The 22226-nt window shown below is 38.7% G+C and overlaps 1 protein-coding gene across 6 annotated transcripts in view; it reads left to right on the top strand.

Annotated features, from left to right (window-relative positions):
* Positions 1 to 22226, top strand: part of RICTOR (RPTOR independent companion of MTOR complex 2) — a 164389-nt gene that overhangs the window by 482 nt on the left and 141681 nt on the right. The window contains exon 1 of one of the 6 annotated variants that reach the window (XM_023742010.1): positions 93 to 113. The exons of the other annotated variants lie outside the window; for them this stretch is intronic. The gene's annotated coding sequence lies outside the window, so the exon portion shown is untranslated. Of the gene's footprint in view, positions 1 to 92; positions 114 to 22226 lie in introns of those variants that run through there. 6 annotated transcript variants of the gene reach the window in all.

Raw genomic sequence — 22226 nt, 5'->3', positions numbered from 1 at the left:
CAGAGCCCGAGCCCCGCCTGCCGGCCCGCCGGAGCCGAGCCCGGGGCCGCCGCCGGACCCATCCCCCTTCCCAGTGCCGGCTTCCCGAACCCCGAGCCTTCCTCCTGGCCTCGGTGAGCTGCGGGGGAGCACCGAGCGGGACTCGGCGGGGCTGCCGATCTTCTTGGTTCTCTGGACCCCCGGGGAACGTTTTACATCTATTCTGGAACTGGTGCAGCCGAATTCTGGGGGCGGCCGGAGGGAGGTAGAGGCTGTTATTTAGGTTGCAAGAGGATGTTTGAGGGAAGAGCGACCACATCCTGCCCTCCCCGTCCCTCGGAGCAGAAGCCGGACCTGCTCGGTTGTTGATGGCTGCGTGACTACTTTTCTCATTGCCTTCCGCCCGGGGGGACCCGCAGCATTGATAACTCGATAGGGAGACCTAGAGCTGATCGTTAATGCTAGGTGTCTGATCTAAGCAGTATTTCTCTCCTGCTTCCCGTTCCCGGGCCGCTGGGACAGTAGTTGGCAAAGACCGCCCCCTCAGCCAGCTGCAGGTTCATTGTTTATTTTCTGCAGTGGAGATGGGTTTGTTTACACCTCTGAACTGGGAAAAACCCGGTTTTATTTTTGAGGAACTAATCCTGCTACTAGCGAGTATTTTTTTCTGTCAGTCGGTATACAGGAATTTATTCGATAATACCGTCTCGAAGCTTTAGTAGTTGTATACAAGATTTTTCTTTTCTCTCCCACAGTAAACTGGCTTTGGTGTGCTGATTGCGACGAAGTCTTATTTCACATCGGCGATAGCTTAGGGTATAACCTGGTTCAGCCCCTACAGAATCAGTTTCTTTTTTGAAATCTGAACAACATCTTAGGCAGTTAAAGTTATTGTAAACATTATTAAGTTTAAAAAAAATTGCTTTTTTACCGTATTCTGTAACTGACGTAATTACTGTTATCTACAGTATTTGTTAGACGTGGGCTCATTGTGGAGGCTCATTGTAATCAAAGCATAGTACATTCTTTTTGTTTTAATTTTGTACTTCATTATGTAAGATTACTCTTTTATAAACGGGAAGACTATTTTTTTAGCTTCATGAGTACATATTTGTAACTTAACATTTTATTCTGAAAGTTCAGGGACTTAGTTTTGAGTGAGCTAGGTCCTTTTCCAGGCAGAAGAGTTTCTAAAATACCGTATAAAAAACCAAACTCTTTGCGGTCGAGTCGATTCTGACTTAAAGCGACTTTATAGGACAGAGTAGAACTGCCCCGTAGGGTTTCCATGGAGTAGCTGTTGGATTCGAACTGCCCACCTTTTGATTAGCAGCCGATCTCTTGACCACTAGGCCTCTAAAATGCAGTATAGTAGTGCGTAAATAATGGAATGGTGATTAATTAGATCACCAATTGGAACGTTTTTTGCAGCAGATAGGTTTTGAGAATTAGTGTAGAAGATGTAAAGCTTTTGACTTTTGTGCAAGTTTGGAAACTTGACTATAAATAATATATGTAACATACATATGAAAGATATATTTATATTCATACATATGTATATAAATTATGTGAAAAAGATTTTCTAGTATATTTCCTAACAAAATAAGCATAATTCCTACAGAGCTGAAATTTTGGCGTTCCAACCCTGTAACAGATGTATTTATTAGTGATTTAATTTATAAATGAGCATATCTTTTTTAGGAGGAGGTGAAAGAGCATTTATAGGTCTTGACTCTAATTTGCTCATTAAGAATCTGCTTGGATATGGTGCTGAAAAGAAGTTATAGCTGTGCTTTGAGTTGAATTTGCTGAGCTTCTACATAGTGGTTTCTCTGGTCAGAAATTTGGGTTGTAGAAGAGCTTATGTACAAATTTTGTTTAATACCGTTGATTTTCTGTAATTTTATTTAACTGCTTAGAGAACCGTATATTCTTACTATTTAAAGTGCTATGTTCCCTAAGTATTTAGTAAACACCGTGTCCATAGGTGCTTCCAGGATAATAAAAACAGTATAGAAAATGCTATACCTGTTTGCCCTGACAAAATGTACTTCAGTTTGGAGTAAAATTTACACAGCCAGTTGGAACTGATTGCAAAGGCAATACAGTATATGACTAAGTGAGAGGTTATATGAGAACTGTATTCTTAAATCTTAAGGAAGTTTAGAGTTAAAAAAGTAATCTGAGTTAGATGCATTATCAAACTGTTATTCTTACAAACATTTCATTGTGAAAAGAAGACTTGTGGATATAACAAGAAGAAAGGTCATGAAGAACTACACTTCAGTCATAATTTGGGAATTCAGGGGCAGTCTGGGTTGCAGCTGAAGGGCAGCTGTTTGTGGATTGGATTGCAGTGTGTAAAAAGATAAAAGTTTGGGCAACTAAAACTTTTTCTTAGTGCTAAGGCAGTGTTTGCTCTCATTCTGATTGTTTTTATGTAATCTTTGAGAAATTCGTTGTGTAGATATCTAACAAAGTTCAGTATAAAATAGAGGTCCTAGTCATTGTAACCATTGTAATCAGTATCTAGTAAAAGAGAGCAGACCGTAAAGTCAAATAGTTCTGTGTTGTAATCTCAGCTGTGATGTTTAATAGTTGGGTGATTTGGGGCAAGTTATGTGACCTTGCTTAACCCTTATTTCTTTATCTAAAAAATAAGAGATAATAACTTCAAAGGGTATTAAGAATGTGAGAAGTAAATGAGCTAGTGCTTAATTAAGGTACTCATCACAGGACTCAATGCTTTGTGAGTAGTGATGCTAAATAAATGTTAGTTGCCTTTCTAGAATGTGAAATTAGAATTATTTAAATCACATTAAAATATTTCAAGTGATTGCTTTGAATATTATAAACTTGCTACTAAATGATTATGGTACTGAAACTTTATTATTTGTTTTTTGGGGGAGAATACAATTCTACTAATTGAATATTGTTGTTGTTGTTAGGTACCTTCGAGTTGGCCCCCACTCACAGCAACCCTATTTAAAACAGAACAAGACACTGCCCAGTCTTGCACCATCCACGCAGTTGTTATGCTTGAGCCCATTGTTGCAGCCACTAATGTCAGTCCATCTTGTTGAGGGTCTTCCTCTTCTTCACTGACCCTCTACTTTACCAAGCATGATGTCCCTCTCCAGGGACTGATCCATCCTGATAACATGTCTGAAGTATGTGAGATGAAGTCTTGCCATCCTTGCTTCTAAGAAGCATTCTGGCTGTACTTGTTCCAAGACAGATTTGTTCGTTCTTCTGGCAGTCCATGGTATGTTCAGTGTTCTTCACCAGCACCATAATTTAAAGGCATCAGTTCTTTTTCGGTCTTCCTTATTCATTGTTCAGCTTTCTCATGAATATGGTAAAACACCATGAGTTGAGTCAGGCACATCTTAGTCCTTAAAGTTACGTCTTTGCTTTTTAACACCTTAAAGAGGTCTTTTGCAGCAGATTTGCCCAAACCAATGCATCCTTTGATTTCTTGCCTGCTGCTTCGATGGGCGTTGATTGTGGATCCAAGTAAAATGAAATCCTTGACCACCTCAGTCTTTTCTCCACGTATCATGATGTTGCTTATTGGTCCAGTTGTAGGAATTTTTGTTTTCTTTATGTTGAGGTATAATCCATACTGAAGGCTGTGGTCTCATCAGTAAGTGCTTCAAGTTCTCTTCACTTTCAGCAAGCAGGATTTTGTCATCTGCATATCGCAGGTTGTTAATAAGTCTTCCTCCAATCCTGATGCCCCGTTCTTCTTCATAGAGTCCACCTTCTTGGATTATTTGCTCAGCATACAGATTGAATAATTATGGTGAAAGGATGCAACCCTGACGCACACCTTTCCTGGTTTCAAACCACATGGTATCCCTTTGTTCTGTTTGAATGACTGCCTCTTGATCTATGTACAAGTTCCTCACGAGCACAATTAAGTGTTCTGGAATTCCCATTCTTCTTAATGTTGTTTATAATTTGTTATGATCCACACAGTTGAATGCCTTCGCATAGTCAATGAAACATGGGTGAACATCTTTCTGGTATTCTCTACTTTTCAGCTAAGATCCATCTGACATCAGCAATGATTTTCTTGGTTCCACGTCCTTTTCTGAATCCAGCTTGAATTTCTGGCAGTTTCCTGTTGATGTACTGCTGCAGCCACTTTGGAATGATCTTCAGAAAAGTTTTTCTTGTGTTTGATATTAATGATACTATTTGATAATTTCCACAGTCTTTTGCATCACCTTTCTTTGGAATGGATACAAATATGGATCTCTTCCAATCGGTTGGCCACGTAGCTGTCTTCCAGATTTATTGGCGTAAATGAGTGAGTGCTTCCAGTGCTGCATCCGTTTGTTGAAACATCTCAGTTGGTATTCTGTCAATTCCTGGAGACTTGTTTTGTTGCTAATGCCTTCAGTGCAACTTGGACTTCTTCCTTTAGTACCATCAGTTCTTGATCATACGCTACCTCATGAAATGGTTGAACATCAACCAGTTACTTTTGGTGCAGTCACTGTGTCTGTTCCTTCCATCATCTTTTGATGGTTTTTGCGTCATTTGATATTTTCCCTGTAGAATCTTTCAACATTGCAACTCTAGGCTTGAATTTTCTTTTCAGTTCTTTAAGTTTGAGAAATGCTGAGCATGTTCTTCCCTTTTGGTTTTCTAACGCTAATAAGTCTTTGCACATTTCATGGTAATACTTTACTTTGTCTTCCCGAGCCGCTCTTTGAAATCTTCTGTTTAGTTCTTTTACTTCATCATTTCTTCATTCGCCTTAGCTACTGTACATTCAAGAGCAAGTTTCAGAGTCTCTTCTGACATCCGTTTTGGTCTTTTCTTTCTTTTCTGTCTTTTTAATGACCCTTTGCTTTCTGCACATATGATGTCCTTGATGTCATTCCACAACTCATCTGATCTTCGGTAATTAGTGTTTAGTGGGTCAAACATATTCTTGAGATGGTCTCTAAATTTAGGTGGAATGTTCTCAAGTTCATACTTTGGCTCTCGTGGACTTGTTCTAATTTTCTTCATCTTCAACTTGAACTTGCATATGAGCAGTTGATGGTCTGTTCCACAGTCGGTGCCTGGCCTTGTTCTGACTGATGATACTGAGCTTTTCCATCGTCTCTTTCCACAGATGTAGTCAATTTGATTTCTTTGTATTCCGTCTGGCAAGGTCATGTGTATAGTTGCCGTTTATGTTGGTGAAAAAAGGTATTTGCAATGAAGTCATTGCAAAATTCTATCATGTGATCTCCGGCATTGCTTGTATCACCAAGGCCATATTTTCCAACTCCTATTTCTTCTTTGTTTCCAACTTTTGCATTCCAATCACCGGTAATTATCAACACATCTTGATTTTATGGTTGATCAATTTCAGCCTGTAGAAGTTGGTAAAAATCTTTTAATTTGTTCGTCTTTGGCCTTAGTGGTTGGTGTGTAGATTTGAATAATATTCATATTAATTGGTCTTCATTGTAGGCATATGGATATTATCCTATCACTAACAGCATTGTACTTCAGGATAGATCTTGAACTGTTCTTTTTGATAATGAATGCAATGTTATTCCTCTTCAATTTATCATTCCTGGCATAGTAGACCATATGATTGTCCGATTCAGAATGGCCAGTACCAGTCCATTTCAGCTCACTAATGCCTGGGATGTCAATGTTTATACATTCTATTTTATTTTTGACAATTTCCAATTTTCCTAGATTCATACTTCATACGTTCCATGTTCCTGTTATTATTGAATCTTTGTAGCTGTTTTTTCTCATTTTGAGTTGTGCCATATCAGCAAATGAAGGTCCCCAAAGCTTGACTCCATCCACGTCATTAAGGTCGACTCTACTTTGAGGAGGCAGCTCTTCCCCAGTCATATTTTGGGTGCCTTCCAACCTGAGGGGCTCATCTTCAGGCACTATATCAGACAATGTTCTGCTGCTATTCATAAGGTTTTCACTGGCTAGCTTTTTCAGAAGTAGGCTACCAGGTCCTTCTTCCTAGTCTTAGTCTGGAAGCTCAGCTGAAATCTGTGCACCATGGGTGACCCTACTGGTATTTGAAATACAGATGACATAGCTTCTTGCATCACAGCAACACGCAAGCCACCACAGTACAACAAACTGACAGACTTGGGACTAATTGGATGTAGTCTATCTGAAGTAGAGTTCTTACATGTAACAACTGTAAAAAAGTAATCTGTGTAATTACCAGTAGATTAGGTCTAAGTGAAGAGCAGTCTGTTATATGCATGTTTGATAAAACGTGATATTTTGTTGAACCTTAGAATTTTCCTCTTTGATTTCATAAAATTTCTAATTAATAGATATTATGACTTGCTAGCTTTGCAAGATTCTTGATGCCCAGGAGAGTTTTAAGCTTCTTTGTTTTTGGTATTGGTATTTGTACCTTGGTTCATACATAGTGTGCCTCCATTAAAAGTTGTTGATTGATTAATTTTTGCCTAGTTTAGGAACTTCACAGTAATAGATCTTACAGTCAGTTTATTGGTAAGTGTTGCTTTCAGTTTTGTTCAGACAGCTCTCTGCTTAATTTGTGAAAGTCTCCAGTATTTGCTATTGATAACATTAAATAACTCTCTATTTTCATGCCAAAAATCTATCTTGAAACCCAAATGCTTCCCTTTGCCCCTTCTACTGCTGGAATAGACTATTTTTTATTAGCTCAATAGTGCATCTTTTCTTGGTACTGAGTAATTTGAGAAGACAGTGCTCTTCCTGAATAAGCCCCTTCTAGTATAGTTTAATGTGTTCCAAGTGAATTCCCAGACTGTGGACACACATGCATTCACAAGTAATTATCAGAATATAATTTATTTAAAAAATATTATTTTGAATGTTGTATTTTTGGTTATCAACCCTTTTATTTTTCCATTGAACTCATTGTGGTCAAGTGGATTCCAACTTACAGCGACCCTATAGGACACAGTAGAACTGCCCCGTAGTGTTGAAAGGCTGTAATCTTTATGGAAGCAGACTGCCACCTCTTTCTCCTGTGGAGTGGTTGGCTGGTGGGTTCTAACTGCCGACCTTTCAGTTAGAAGCCCAGCGCTTAACCACTGCGCTACCAGGGATCCTTAGTTTTCCATTAGTGAGAATAAAAAAGTTGATGGTCTTTGAGCTATTTAATACTTAGAAAAGTAGGAAGGTTATCTAAGTGATGCAGATTTGAATAATAACTTCTTGTTTTCTGATTTCTTCTAGTTAGGAGATTGCTCATTGTTTAATAGCTCACTTCAGTTAAACAAAACAGACATTTGACTGAATGCCCATTATATATTAGATGCTGAATTAAGTGCTGAAGGAATAAAGATGAGAAGGTGTTATCCCTTTTTTAAAGTGTTTACTAGAATAGACATAAAGAAAAGATTGTAATACAGAACAGTAAATGAAGTAATCAAACTGTACAAGGAATAGAAATAGACTAAAAGAGACAGTAGATAGAGGATCAGAGAACGCTTCATAAGAAGCCTTTTTTATAAGAATACTGGTGGGCATAGATGGAGTGAGGACTGTCTAGGACATATACCACACCTTTGGAAAGGGAAAGTCAGTAGGTGGAGGGTCTGCCTAGGAGGCTACTGATATCTAAGAGATAATGGGGAACTTAGACCAGGGTGGTGACTACAAAAATAAAGTCAAATGTATGTTGGAATTTGCTTCCTTAGATTCCATATTTCCTTGAGAATCCCCCTAGTTTGTGGAGAGAACTTCTTATTTCTTTATTAAGAAGGTAGAGGCTGCCCAATGTGAAGTCCCTCATCTCCTGATTATATTTGATCCATTCTTAACCTCTGTTCCCTTGAGTCAGAGGATAAAGCATCTCTGTTCCTTTTTTGAGGCTGACATCCATTTTATGCTTGTAATACTGTTTCCTCTAATATTCTGTGTAGAAGTCAGAAAATCTTCTCGTCTTCATTTCTGTCATTCTGTTGGCTCAGTTTTCTCATGTTCAGTAAGCACTTATTGTGTCCTTCATAGGTACTATGTTAGGCATGGGATGAGGTGGGAGATGTGAGGAAGACAACAAATGTGGGAAGATAACAAACCAGTTATTTTTCTGTAAGCTCTACAGACAATAATTTATCCTTACTCCACAACTTCATTCCTTAACCACTATAGTTTTATAAGCACACCCCTTCTCATACTGAAAATGCTTTAAGAATGTTAGTAATCTCATGCAGAATTTATTAGCATTTTATGTTCTCCATTCTATTGTTAGTACTTTGTTGTTGTTGGGTGCCCTCAAGTCGGTTGCAACTCATAGTGACCCTGTGTACAACAGAAAGAAACACTGCCCGGTCCTGCACCACCCTCACAATTGTTGATATGCTTAAGCCCATCATTGCAGCCACTGTGTCACTCCATCTTGTTGAGGGTCTTCCTCCCTTTCACTGGCCCTCTACTTTACCAAGATTTTGTTAGTAAAAACCAAAACCAAACCTATTGCTGTCGAAGTTGATTCCGACTCATAGCAACCCTATAGGACAGAGTAGAACTGTCCCATAGGGTTTCTAAGGAGCACCTGGTGGATTCGAACTGCCGACCTTTTGGTTAGCGGCCTTAGCTCTTAACCACTATGCCACCAGACTTTTGTTGCTACTACTATTAGATTAATAATTTTGTGCCAGACATTAGCATATATTATTTCACTTAGTCTTCAACAACTCTGTAAGGTACTAATATCCCTATTTTTACAGTTAAGGATACAGGCTTTGAAATTTTAGAGGACTGCAACTCAGAAAGCCACATATTTCATTCAGCCAGGCACATACACAGGGCTAGTGAGTGACTGATGATGCTCTTGTAACCGCTACTCTATTGCTATTCTTGTAATTTTCTTCACTTGACTTTTGTGACATATTCGCCTAGCTTACTGTGACTCTCGTTGCTCCTTCTCTGTTTACTGTCTAGTCTTCCAGCTCCTTAAGCAAGTGAACCCTGAGGTTCTGTCCTTGATCTTCTTTTCTTTTCTCCTACTGGTGCTTCCTCCCTGGCAGTCTTTTCACTCCCATGGCTTCAGAGATCTGCGAATTCAGGTGATTACCATAATTACATTAGGGTTAAGTGCTGACTGCTAGCCAAAAGGTTGGTGATTCAAGCCTGCCCAGAGGCACCTTGGAAGTAAGGCCTGGCAATCTGCTTCTGCAAGGTCACAGCCTTGAAAATCTATGGAACAATTCTACTCTTCACACATGAGGTTGCCATGAGTTGGAATCAACTTGATGGCAACTAACAACAACAACGATGAATTATTGATTAGGCTTTTTCTTCTAAGCTTGCAAAACATTTTGGCATACACATTTGATAATCTTCTGAAAATCATGATGTATAAAACTTTGTACCTGAAAACTCCCCCCTTTGTTCACTTTCTGGGTGCCACCACCTTCCTTTGTTATCCAAGCTAGAGAACTCTCTGCTCATCCTCTTTGCTCCATTGCCAAGTTTGAATCCGATTCCTTTTTCTATTCCCATTGTCACTGACCTAGTTTAGGCCATTACTATCTCATTTGGATGATGGTAAAATCTTGCTTCTGTTCTCTCCCCTTTTTTCAGTGACTCTGCTTTATGGCTACCAGGAATATTTTCCTGAAGTCTAGATCTGATTTGTCATTCCCTTAAATAAAAAAAAAAAACAACACACGTATACTTACACTTTACAGGCTCATTTTTTACTCACAGAATGAAGTCCAAACTTCTTAGGTTGGTATGTGTCATGGATTGAATTGTGTCCCCCAAAATATGTGTCAACTTGCCTAGGCAATGATTCCCAGTATTGTGTGATTGTCCACCATTTTGTCATCTGATATGATTTTCCTATGATGTTAATGAGGCAGGATTAGAGGCAGTTATGTTAATGAGGCAGGACTCAGTCTATAAGATTAAGTTGTGTCTTAAGTCAATCTCTTTCGAGATATAAAAGAGAAACAAGCAGAGAGATATGAGGACCTCAAACCACCAAGAGAGAAACACTGGGAGCACAGCGCATCCTTTGGACTCGGGGTCCCTGCTCTGGGAAGCTCCTCAACCAGGGAAGAATGGATGACAAGAGCCTTCCCTGAGACCCAATAGAGAGAGAAAGCCTTCTCCTGGAGCTAGCACCCTAAATTTGAACTTCTAGCCTCCTAGACTATGAGAGAATAAATTTCTCTTTGTTAAAGCCGTCCCCTCACAGTATTTCTGTTACAGTAACACTAGATAGATAAGACAGTCTGCAAGGCCTTTCATGATTTATTCCTGCATTTTCTTCTGTACCACTTTAACCATACTATTCTTAATATATCTGCTTCTCTACTTTGTTCACATGTGTAATATACTCCCTCCATTTATTGCACACAGTGCTTCTCAAAGGGGATTGATGAGCTTTCACTAGTCTCAAGCACCGTACCCCCTTCCAGCCCAATTCTTCCTCTTCTCCCCTTGGAGATTCTGTTACACCCCCAATTGATGATCATTGCTTTACTCAGAGAAGACTGTTAGTCCTGGAACATCACACGCAAATTGCACGTTTACTTGACCTTGCATAGGTTGTTCCTCTGCCTAAGTTCTATTTCCAACACTCTCTTAGCTATAGAAATTCTAATTCTTTAAGACCTAGGTCACAGGCCAGGTATGGATATACTTATTTTCCTAGTGAGAATTTATTGTTTCCTTCTCTGTTTTCCCATATTGTTGTCATTAGGTGTTGTCAAGTTGGTTCCGACTCATAGCAGCCCTTTGTACAGAATGAAATACTGCCCAGTCCTGCTCTATCCTTACAATCCTTGCTATGTTTGAGCCCATCGTTGTCGCCACTCTGTCAGTCTATCTCATTGAGGGTCTTCCTGTTTTTCACTGACCTTTCCTTTACCGAGCATAATGTCCTTCTCCAGGGACTGGTCCCTCCTGATAACATGTCCAAAGTACGTAGTCTCACCGTTCTTGCTTCTAATGAGCATTCTGGCTGTACTTCTGCCAAGACAGACTTGTTCATTGTTCTGACAGTCCATGGTGTACGTTCAGTATTCTTCATCAGCACCATGATTCAAAGGCATCAGTACTTCTTTGGTCTTCCTGATTCATTGTCCAGCTTTTGCATGCGTATGAAAGCATGTATTTCTTTATTCCTATTAAAAAATACTTGTCATTGCCTGGAGCACTGGTGGCGCAGTGGTTAAGAGCTTGACTGCTAACCAAAAGGTCAGCAGTTCGAATCCACCAGACACTTCTTGGAAACCCTATGGGGCAGTTCTGCTGTGTCCTGTAGGGTCCCTATGGGTCGGAACCAACTCGACAGCAACAGGTTTGGTTTGATTTTATTTGGTATCATTGCCTTATTATTATTTTTTAAAATTTTTTCTTTATTGTACTTCAGGCGAAGGTTTACAGAACAAATAGTTTCTCATTAAATAGTCAGTACACATATTGTTTTATGACATTAGTTAACAACCCCACGACATGTTAACCCTCTCCCTTCTTGACCTTGGAGGACCTTTTCTATTTTTGGTGAAAATATACATAGGCAAAGATATACCATTTAAAAATTTCTACATGTACAATTCAGTGACATCGATTATGTTCTTCCAGTTGTGCTGCTATTCTCACTATCCTTTTCCAAATTATTCCATCACCATTGTCTTCAACTCACTGTCCCCTAGGCTTCCCATCAAACCTTTTGAGTTGCTGTTGTCAATTTAATTTCACATAGAAAATTCATTTTTTTTTTTTGTCCTTAGATGAGGGTTTGCAGAACAAATAGTTTCTCATTAAACAGTTAGTACACATAGTGCCCTGTGACAATGGTTAACAATCCCATGACATGTCAACACTGTCCTTACTCAACCTTGGGTTCCCTATCACCAGCATTCCTGTCCTCTCCTGCCTTCTAGTTCTTGTCCCTGGACTGCTGTGCCTCATTAGTCCCGTTTTGTTTTATGGGGCTGTCCAGTCCCCGGCTGAACGGTGAACCTCGGGAGTGACCTTTCATCAGTGAGCTAAAAGGGTGTCCAGGGGCCATACTCTAGGGGTTTCTCCAGTCTCTGTCAGGCCAGTAAATCTGGTCTTTTTTTGTGTGTTAGAATTTTGTTCTACATCTTTCTCCAGCTCTGTCCGGAACCCTCTATTGTGATTCCAGTCAGAGCAGTCAGTGGTGGTAGCTGGGCACCATCTAGCTGTACTTGTACTCAGTCTGGTGGAGGCCTTGGTAGCTGTGGTCCGAATGGACTGACCTTTTCCTTGTATCCTGTTCTCTTCATTCTTCCTTGCTCCCGAAAGGGTGAGACCAATAGAGTATCTTAGGTGGCTGCTCACCGGCTTTTAAGACCCCAGATGCTACTCACCAAGGTAGAATGTAGAATACTGTCTTTATAAACTGTGTTATGCCAGTTGAGCTAGGTGTTCCCCAAAACCATGGTCCCCACAGCCCTCCGCCCAGCAATTCAGTCCCTCAGGGAGTTTGGATGTGTCTATGCAGCTTCCATGACCTTTTCTTGTACAAGTTGTGCTGGCTTCTCCAGTATTATGTACTGTCTTACCCTTCACCACAGTTACCACTTATTTATTGTGTATTTAGTATTTCCGCCCCCATCCATTGTAACCAACAAAGATTGTTACTTTTTGTGTGTAAACTTTTTCATGAGTTTTTACAATAGTGCTGTCATACGGTATTTGTCCTTTTGTGATTGACTTATTTTCACTCAGCATAATGCCCTGCAAAGTCATCCATCATTGTTCTTTATGGTTGCATAATACTCCATTGTGTATATATACCATAGTTTGTTTATCCATTCATCTGTTGATGGGCATCTAGGTTGTTTCCATCTTTTTGCTATTGTGAACAATGCTGCAGTGAACATGGGTGTGCATATGTGTATTCGTGTGATGGATATTATTCCTCTAGGATATATTCCTAGGAGTGGGATTGCTGGATTGTATGGTATTTCTATTTCTAGCTTTCTAAGAAAGTGTATCGTTGCCTTATTTAAGTTCTTTGTCTGGTTCTTCTTCCCTCACTAGATCTTAAGCTTCTTGAGGGCAAGAGTCCTCTTTTATTCATTTTTAACAGTTTCCTCAGCATCTATCATTTAATAATTATTGAGGTGTTTATTCAGTGGAAGAATGGAGAGCGATACAGGCAAAAAGAGTAATGCAGTATTAAGTAAAAGAGCACTTTTTAAGTTTTTAGTTATGAGGGACAATGAAATTGATGGTCCAATGAAATGGAGACATTGTTCTGGGAGGGGTGGTAATGAATTCTATTTTGCACTGTTGAATTTCAGATGGGACATTGCTATAGATGTACAAGAGGTAGCAGCAGATACTGGACTGAAAGTTTACTAGTAATTGTCCTGAACATGTTATCTCAGAGTTCCCTGCATAGTGTTGAGGGAGAGAAGAATGTAAATGGAGAAAGAACTACAGATTTGAGTGTTAGAGGATAAGGAGATGATAAGGTTGTATGTTGTATGGTAGGAATCAATAAGAAGAAAGAGATCAACAGAATAGAATTAGGAAGATTATGATTATGGCCTCTGAAACCGAGAGCAGAGTTTTGGGTTGAAGGGGCTGCTGAAACTGTAGCAAGAAGAAGGGGAGCTTTGAAGCTGGGGACTGGACAACTCAGTTTTACTCTTCCTTAGTCTGAGGATGATCTTAGCTTGCTATTTGACCTCTTTGGGCTTTAGTTTCCTCATCTATAAAATGCATACTTTACATTTGTAGCACTTTCACCTTCCATCTTTGATTCTCAGATAATACCATTCCTGGGATATTGAAACGTTAAAGACAGTGTTTTTATAGCCTTGTTAAATCACTGTGAGAAGTATTCCCATAAACAGTAATGAATACACGTAGGAGCGGGTGGTGTTTCATAGCACTTTAAATGTAAATTACAGTCAGCTCTCAATTTTCTTTTAAGTGATCATCTGCAGTGACTTGCTGCCTCCTCCCCCTCCCAAGTCTCAGGCTACTGAAAATAGGGCTGTGAAAAGCACAGTGGGGTGAGTGAATGGTTTGCATGCATGTGTTTCTGTACCTCTAACTGTGCAGTCCATTCTCAGTTACTTGCACTTAAAAAGGTGAGTAACAGTAGAAGAGTTGTTTAAGTATATAACCTAAATATAATTTCTTCGTGGTTTGGGAGGGTTTTATGTCCTTTTTTTCTATCTGTGGTAGATTAATATACTTTTCTTTTACATTTTATTTGAATTATTAGTATCAATTTTTACTTCCTAAGCAAATACTGTTAGAATAGTGGAAGAAAGTAAACAGGTTAAACAGGATTATTAGGTAATCCACATACAAATAATTGAAGGTTGACTGTTAATGCTTTTTGGATCATTCATTGTTTTATCTGTGCTTTTTTGTTAGCATGGCCAGGCTAAACTAAAGCTGAATGATCACTTAAATTATATCTCTACAATGAGTATAATTATGAAATTATGTAGATGCCAAACTAAAATGAAAATAATTATGTAAAATTGGCTGAATGTAACATTCATAGGTCCAGATTAATGGAGTTAAAAAGAACCTAAGTACATTCTTAAAATTCCCCTTACAAAGTAGTCTAGCCAGAAAGATTGCTCATAAATTGAGCAACATATCTGATAATGATGACATTTATGTAAAATATAATAAAATTGAGGATGCTTCAGACATATCCTGTTTAAGGAGTCAGTTGAGTTTAACTAGCAAGAAAAGTAAAAAAGATTTTTTTAACCTTAATAACCTGGGTTTCAAAGCGTCTGGCTCCTTCAGTTAGTTTGCTATTTGTTACCCAAGTTTGTAGAAGAATTTGGATTTGTAGTGGCTTGCTAATGTCAGTTAGCATGTTTTTGATGAGCGTATTATATAATTAGATTAGTAAATGCGTTCACAAATGCAAAAAGGCATGGTTTTGGATTCAAAGAGTTTATATTCTAATTGGGGTAAACCTGTACTAGAACATAGTATAAGACCCCAGAAAACCAAACTTGTTACTGTTGATTCGATTCTGATTCATAGTGATCCTATAGGACAGGGTAGAACTGCCATATAGGGTTTTCAAGGAGCAACTAGTGAATTTGATCCTTTTGGTTAGCAGCCAAGCTCTTAACCACTGGGCCACCAGGGCTCCTAGTATAAAACAGTAGTATTTAAAGTGCTTGACAATTATCTGTATAAGGGAAGTTAAAAAAAAAAAAAAACCTGGAGGAATTCAGAGATAGGTGAGGAATGACCTTGAAGGAAGACTTCATGGACCAAATGGTACCTGTAAGACCTTTGAATAAAAAGGTAGCATTTGAATACTTAGCACTCTGGACCAGTTACTAAAAAAATTTATGGCTTAATTTTGTGTACCATCATATTTCTAGTATAGTATTCTGTATTTTAAGATGTTAAGAAAAAGTTGGTGTTGAGTGTTTTCCTATATATTTATCCTTTAATTATTTTTTTAATATCTTTTTTTTTAAATTGTGTTTTAGGTGAAAGTTTACAGAGCAAATTAGTTTCTCATTGAACAGTTAATACACAAATTGTTTTGTGTTAATTATTGAGGAGTTGATTATATTTCACACTTGGGCTCTTCTGACCTTTGAAGATAGTGCTGAACTGAACTGGAAAATTTAAGGCATATTTTGAAGTGGGTGTGTGTGTGTGTGGGCAGGGGTAGTGTATATATGCCTGACTGCATTCCAAACCCAAGCATAAATAATTTTTTTCTTTCATTGTTTCATAGTATATGTGTCTCCTCTCTCCTTCATTTATGTTGTTAATGGAAAGTATAGCAACAGTTGTGAGGATGGCACAGGACCAGGCAATGTTTCCTTTTGTTGTACATAGGGTTGCTATGAGTTGGAACTGACTTGATGGCACTTAACAACAACTGTGGAGGGCTCTGCATGTTCAAAAGACTCTGTAACTTTGTTATCAAACTTGTTCCTAGTCGTGTGCAATCTGGAAATAGAGACTATAGATGGGATGGATGGTGTTTTTATTATTCTCCACACTAAGATGTTTGTATTTTTTTTAATCCCAGGATTTAAACATGTGGCCTAAGAGTAAAATAGAGTATTTGAAATTAAGATATCCTGGAAAACGTGGAATGTTTCATTGTCAAGTCCAGATACCCTACCCAACCCTCTGGTGATTTAGGTAAAGGACAGACAGTGTTTGGGGGGAAATTATTGCTCTATTAGAGCAGCAAAACAGGGTTGTATTGCTATTTGCAGGGATTTTAGTAATCTTGCTCTGCATCCGGTGTAGTTTCACATAACGAGTAAAGAATGAAGAGGCACAGAAGTTGTGAACAAAGAAGATTGCCAAGTAATTTTTTAGTTACTAAGAAGGAGCAGCTTGCTAGATAAAAGTGTATTTAACTGTTTTAGATGTGTGCACATACATTTTTATCAGTAGTTTCATACTTCGAGAAATGACCATATTAAATAGTATTGCTAATTATTTCCATGCTTAGTGTTCATTCCTCATATATTAAAACATTTAATTGCCCTGTTTTTTTTACTCTCAATTGTTTATAATGCATTTTCTCACCTACACCACACCACCATCACCACTACCTCTCTCCCACAAGAAAAAGAAAGAAAAACTGAAGGGCGTAGAGTTTTTAGGAAGACTGAGAAGATTCCAGTGATTGGAAACATATTTTGATGTAGGTGAGCTGTGAACTCTAACACTGAGCTATATGGCAATTTCTGTGTGTGTGACTAGGTGGCAAGTGGAATATTGTGGAACATTGTAGGTAAGTTTTTAAGCATTTCTGGCACATGATATTAGTATAAAATCATGATAATAGGATGTTCGAATACAAATAGCTATTTCATACCTTGTTTATTTAGAATGGCTTATAGTGTTGTATTATTGCTGTTGTAGTTTTTCTTAGGTGCCATCAAGTCGTTCCATCTCATAGCAACCCTATGTGCAACACAACGAAACACTGCCCAGTCCTGTACCATACTCATGGTTGTTGTTATGCTTGAGCCCATTGTTGCAGCTACTTGCCTCAGTCCATCTTGTTGAAAGGCTTCCTCTTTTTTGATGACCCTGTACTTCAGCAAGCATGATGTTCTTCTCCAGGGACTAATCTCTCCTGATAAACGTGTCCAAAGAATGTGAGACATAGTCTCGTCATCCTTGCTTCTAAGGAGCATTCTGGTTGTACTTCTTCCGAGACAGATTAGTTCATTGTTTTGGCAGTGCATGGTATATTCAGTATTCTTTGCCAGCACCACAATTCAGAGGCGTCAATTCTTCTTCCATCTTCCTTATTCATTGTCTGGCTTTCCCATACATATGAGGCAATTAAAAACTCCATAGCTTGGGTCAGGCGCACCTTAGTCCTTAAAGTGACATCTTTGCTTTTTAACACTTTAAAGAGGTCTTTTGCAGCGCATTTGCACAATGCAATCTGTCATTCGATTTCTTGACTGCTGCTTCCATGGGTGTTGATTGTGGATCCAAGTAAAATGAAGTCCTTGACAAGTTCAGTCTTTTCTTTGTCTATCATGATGTTGCTTATTGGTCCAGTTGTGAGGATTTTTTGTTTTATGTTGAGGTGCAATCCATACTGAACGCTGTAATCTTTGATCTTCATCAGTAAGTGCTTCAAGTCATCTTCACTTTCAGCAAGCAAGATTGTGTCATCTGCATATTGCAGGTTGTTAATGAGCGTTCCTCCAATCCTGATGCCATGTTTTTCGTCATATAGTTCAGCTTCTCTGATTATTTGCTAGGCATAGAGATTGAATAAGTATGGTGAAAGGATACAACCCCGACACACACCTTTCCTGATTTTAAACCACACAGTAAGTATCCCCTTGTTCTGTTCAAACGACTGCCCCTTGATCTGTGTGCAGGTTCCTCATGAGCACAATTAAGTGTTTTGGAATTCTCGTTCGTTGCAGTTTTGCTCATAATCTGTTGTGATCCACACAGTCGAATGCCTTTGCCTAGTCAATAAAACACAGATAAGCATCTTTCTGGTATTCTCTGCTTTCAGTCAGGATCCATGTGACATCAGCAATGATATCCCTCGTTCCATGTCCTTTTCTGAATCTGGTTTGAATTTCTGGGAGTTCCCTGCCAATGCACTGCTGCAGTAACTTTTGAATGGTCTTCAGCAAAGTTTTACTTGCATGTGATATTAATGATATTGTTTGATAATTTTCACATTCACTTGGATCACCTTTCTTTGGAATAGGCATAAATATGATCTTTCCCAATCAGTTGGACAGGTAGCTGTCTTCCAGATTTCTTGGCATAGACAAGTGAGCACTTTCAGCACTGCATCCGTTTGTTAAAACATCTCAATTAGTATTCCATCAATTCCTGGAGTTTTGGTTTTCGTCGCTGTCTTCACTGCAGCTCGAATTTCTTCCTTCAGTATGATCTGTTCTTGATCATATGCTACATCCTGGAATAGCTGAACATCAACCAGTTCTTTTTGGTACAGTGACTCTGTGTATTCCTTCCATCTTCTTTTGATGCTTCCTGCGCTCTTAGTATTTTACCCATATTGTCCTTCACTATGCAATTCGAGCCTTGAATTTTTTCTTCAGTTCTTTCGACTTGAGGAATGCTGAGTGTATTCTTCCCTTTTGGTTTTCTAACTCCAAGTCTTTGCACAAGTCATTATAATACTTTACTTTGTCTTCTCAAGCCACCCTTTCAAATCTTCTGTTCAGCTCTTTTACTTCATCATTTCTTCTGTTTGCTTTAGCTACTCGACGTTCAAGAGCAAGTTTCAGAGTCTCTTCTGTCATACATTTTGTTCTTTTATTTCTTTCCTGTCTTTTTAATGACTCTTGCTTTCTTCATGTATGATGTCCTTGATGTCATTCCACAGCTCGTCTGGTCTTCAGTCACCAGTGTTCAGTGCGTCAAACCTATTCTAGAGATGGTCTCTAAATTCAGGTGGGATATACTCAAGGTCGTACTTTAACTCTCGTGGACTTGTTCTAATTTTCTTCAGCTTCAACTTGAACTTTCATATGAACAGCTGATGGTCTGTTCCACAGTCAGCCCCTGGCCTTGTTCTGACTAATGATATTGAGCTTTTCCAGTGTCTCTTTCCACAGACATAGTTGATTTGATTCCTTTGTATTCCGTCTAGGAAGGTCCGTGTGTGTAGTCGTCGTTTATGTTATTGAAGAAAAGATATTTGCAGTGAAGAAGTTGTTGGTCTTACAAAATTCCATCATGAGATCTCCAGCATCGTTTATGTCACCAAGACCATATTTTCCAACTACCAGTCCTTCTTTGTTTCCAACTTTCACATTCCAATCACCAGTAATTATCAGTGCATCCTGATTGCATGTTTGATCAGTTTCAGACTGCAGAAGTTGGTAAAAATCTTCAGTTTCTTCATCTTTGACCTTCTTGGTTGGTGCATAAATTTGAATAATATTATTTCTAGAGGTTATAATTTTTAGTGTTATTTTTGAATGGAAAAGCAAGTCAGATTAATTCTTATATTAGGTTTTATAAGAATAATAATTTTAAAAAATTTATATGTATATTGGTGGCCGAATATGCTAATTCATATCAGATAATAAGGAATGACCAGTTGACCTGGTGGCACAATGGTTAAGAGCTCGACTGCTAACCAAAAGATCAGCAGTTTGAATCTACCAGCCGCTCCTTGGAAACCCTGTGGGGAAGTTCTGCTTAGTCCTGTGAGGTTGCTGTCATGGGTTGAATTGTGTCCCCTAAAAATATCTATCAACTTGGCTAGGTCATGATTCCCAATATTGTGTGATTGGCTACCATTTTGTCATCTGATATGATTTCCCTATGTGTTGTAAATCCTATCACTATGATGTTAATGAGATGGATTAGTGGCAGTTATAGTGATGAGATCTACAAGATTAGATAGTGTCTTTAGCCAGTCTCTTTTGAGATATAAAAGAGAGAAGTTAGCAGAGAGACGGGCACCTCGTACCACCAAGAAAGAGGCACCAGAAGCAGAGTGTGTCCTTTGGACCCAGGGTTCTTGCACGGAGTAGCTCCTCAACCAGGGGAAGATTGATGACAAGGACCTTCCTCCAGAGCCTACAGAGAGAGAAAGACTTCCCCTGGAGCTGATGCCCAGAATTTCGACTACTAGCCTACTAGACTGTGAGAAAACAAATTTATCTTTGTTGAAGCCATCCACTTGTGGTATTTCTGCTATAGCAGCAACAGATGACTAAGACAGTCTCTCTGAGTTGGAATTGACTTGACAGCATTGGGTGTGGTTTGGTTTATTGGCAACATGATTGCCTTAGACATTTTTTTTTTCTGGGAACAATATATAAAATATTAATAAAATTTTATGCATTTTTTTAAACAGAGCAAGCGAAACAAGTAAAAATATAAGTATACAATTTTGTGTGGGCCAACAATCTGAGTATTAGACAAATATAAATAATCAAATAGTAAAATCATTGTTAACTGAATCATAACAAAACATATGGTTTTTGTTTTTGATGAAACATATACAATTTTTACATTGCTGCGGAGGAATTAAAATCATGACTTAACTTTTAACAGCTTCCAATAAAACGAATATTGAGCAATTAAATTACTACTTGAATTGAGTTCATTGTGTACCTCCTCATTTCTAACCCTGTTCCAAACCAAAAAAAAAAAAACCATTGCTGTCAGAGTCAATTCCGATTCATAGTCACCCTATAGGACAGAGTAGAACTGCCCCTTAGGGTTTCCAAGGAGCGGCTGGTGGATTCAAATTGCCAACCTTCTTGGTTAGCAGCCATAGCTCGCCGTAGCTCTTAACCACTGCGCCATCCGGGCATCAATCCTGTTCCAGTACTAACTTTGTGTCAGTACTAACTCTTCCCATATATAAGGAACTCTAGTCCAGCAGGTCTCAAGCCTGAGTGCACAGTAGAATCACTTAGAAATCCATTTAAATGCTGATGCCTCTTCCCTACCCCGGCTCATTTAAATCAGAATCCTTGGGGAATGGCATCAGATATCTTTTTTTTTTTTTTTTCCCCAATCTTTCTGCCCTCTAGCCCCTGGTAACCACTAATCTTTTGTTTCAGTGGATTTGCCTGTTCTAGAAATTTCATATACCTGGGATCATACGATACGATACTTGTTCTTTTGTATCTGACTTATGTCACTGACCATAATGTTTGCAAGATTCATCCATGTGGTGGCATTTATCAGAATTTCATTTCTCTGTATTGCTGAATAATAATCCATTGTATGTATATTCCACATTTTATTTTATTCTTTCATCTGTTGAACACTTTGGTGGTTGCCACCGTTTGGCTGTTGTGAATAATGCGCAATGAATGTTGGTGTACGTGTGTCTGTCTGAGCCACTGATTTCAGTTCTTTGGGGTATATACGTAGGTGGCACAACGGCTTAGTGCTCAGCTGCTAACTGGAAGGTTGGCGTTCGAACCCACCCAGAGGCTCTATGGGAGAAAAGACCTGATGATCTGCTCCTGTAAAGATTACAGCCTAGAAGTCCAATGTTGCGTTTCTGCTCTGTCACGTGGGGTCAATATGAGTCGGAATTGACTCGCCAAACTGTTCTCCACAGCAGCTGTACCATTTTACATGCCCACCTGCAATATATGAGTGTTCTGATTTCTCTACATCCTTGCCAACACTTTTTTTTTTTTTTTTTTTAAATAATAGTCATCCTAATGGGTCTGAAGTGATATGTTTTGGTTTTGATTTGTATTTTCCACCTAGCAGCTCTGCAGGAGAAAGACCGGGTGATCTGTTCCTATAAATATTACAGCCTAGAAAACCCTATAGGATGGTTATACTCTGCCACATAGGGTCACTGTGAGTCAAAATTGACTTGAGGGCACCTAACAACAATAACAACACGTGTGTATAAGGTAATTGTGTGTTTTTTTTTTTTTAATGTTTTTATTTTACTTTAGATGAAGGTTTACAGAACCAATAGTTTCTCATTAAACAGTCAGTACACATACCATTTTATAACATTGATAACAACCCCACGACGTGTCAACACTCTCCCTTCTCGACCTTGGAGGACTTTTTTTTTTGTGAAAATATGCACAGCCAAAGTTACACCATCTCAAAAGTTTCTCCATGTACAATTTAGTGACATCAATTATGTTCTTCCAGTTGTGCTGCTATTCTCACTGTCCTTTTCCAAATTATTGCATCACCATTATCTTCAACTCACTGCCCCCTAGGCTTCCCATCCAACCTTTTGAGTTGTTGTTGTCAGTTTGATCTCACATAGATAATTCTTTTTTTTTTTTTTT

This window comes from Trichechus manatus, unplaced genomic scaffold (assembly GCF_000243295.1).
Source record: "Trichechus manatus latirostris isolate Lorelei unplaced genomic scaffold, TriManLat1.0 scaffold00197, whole genome shotgun sequence".
Classification (NCBI taxonomy): domain Eukaryota; kingdom Metazoa; phylum Chordata; class Mammalia; order Sirenia; family Trichechidae; genus Trichechus; species Trichechus manatus.
This window is presented reverse-complemented; position numbering and strand designations above follow the sequence as displayed.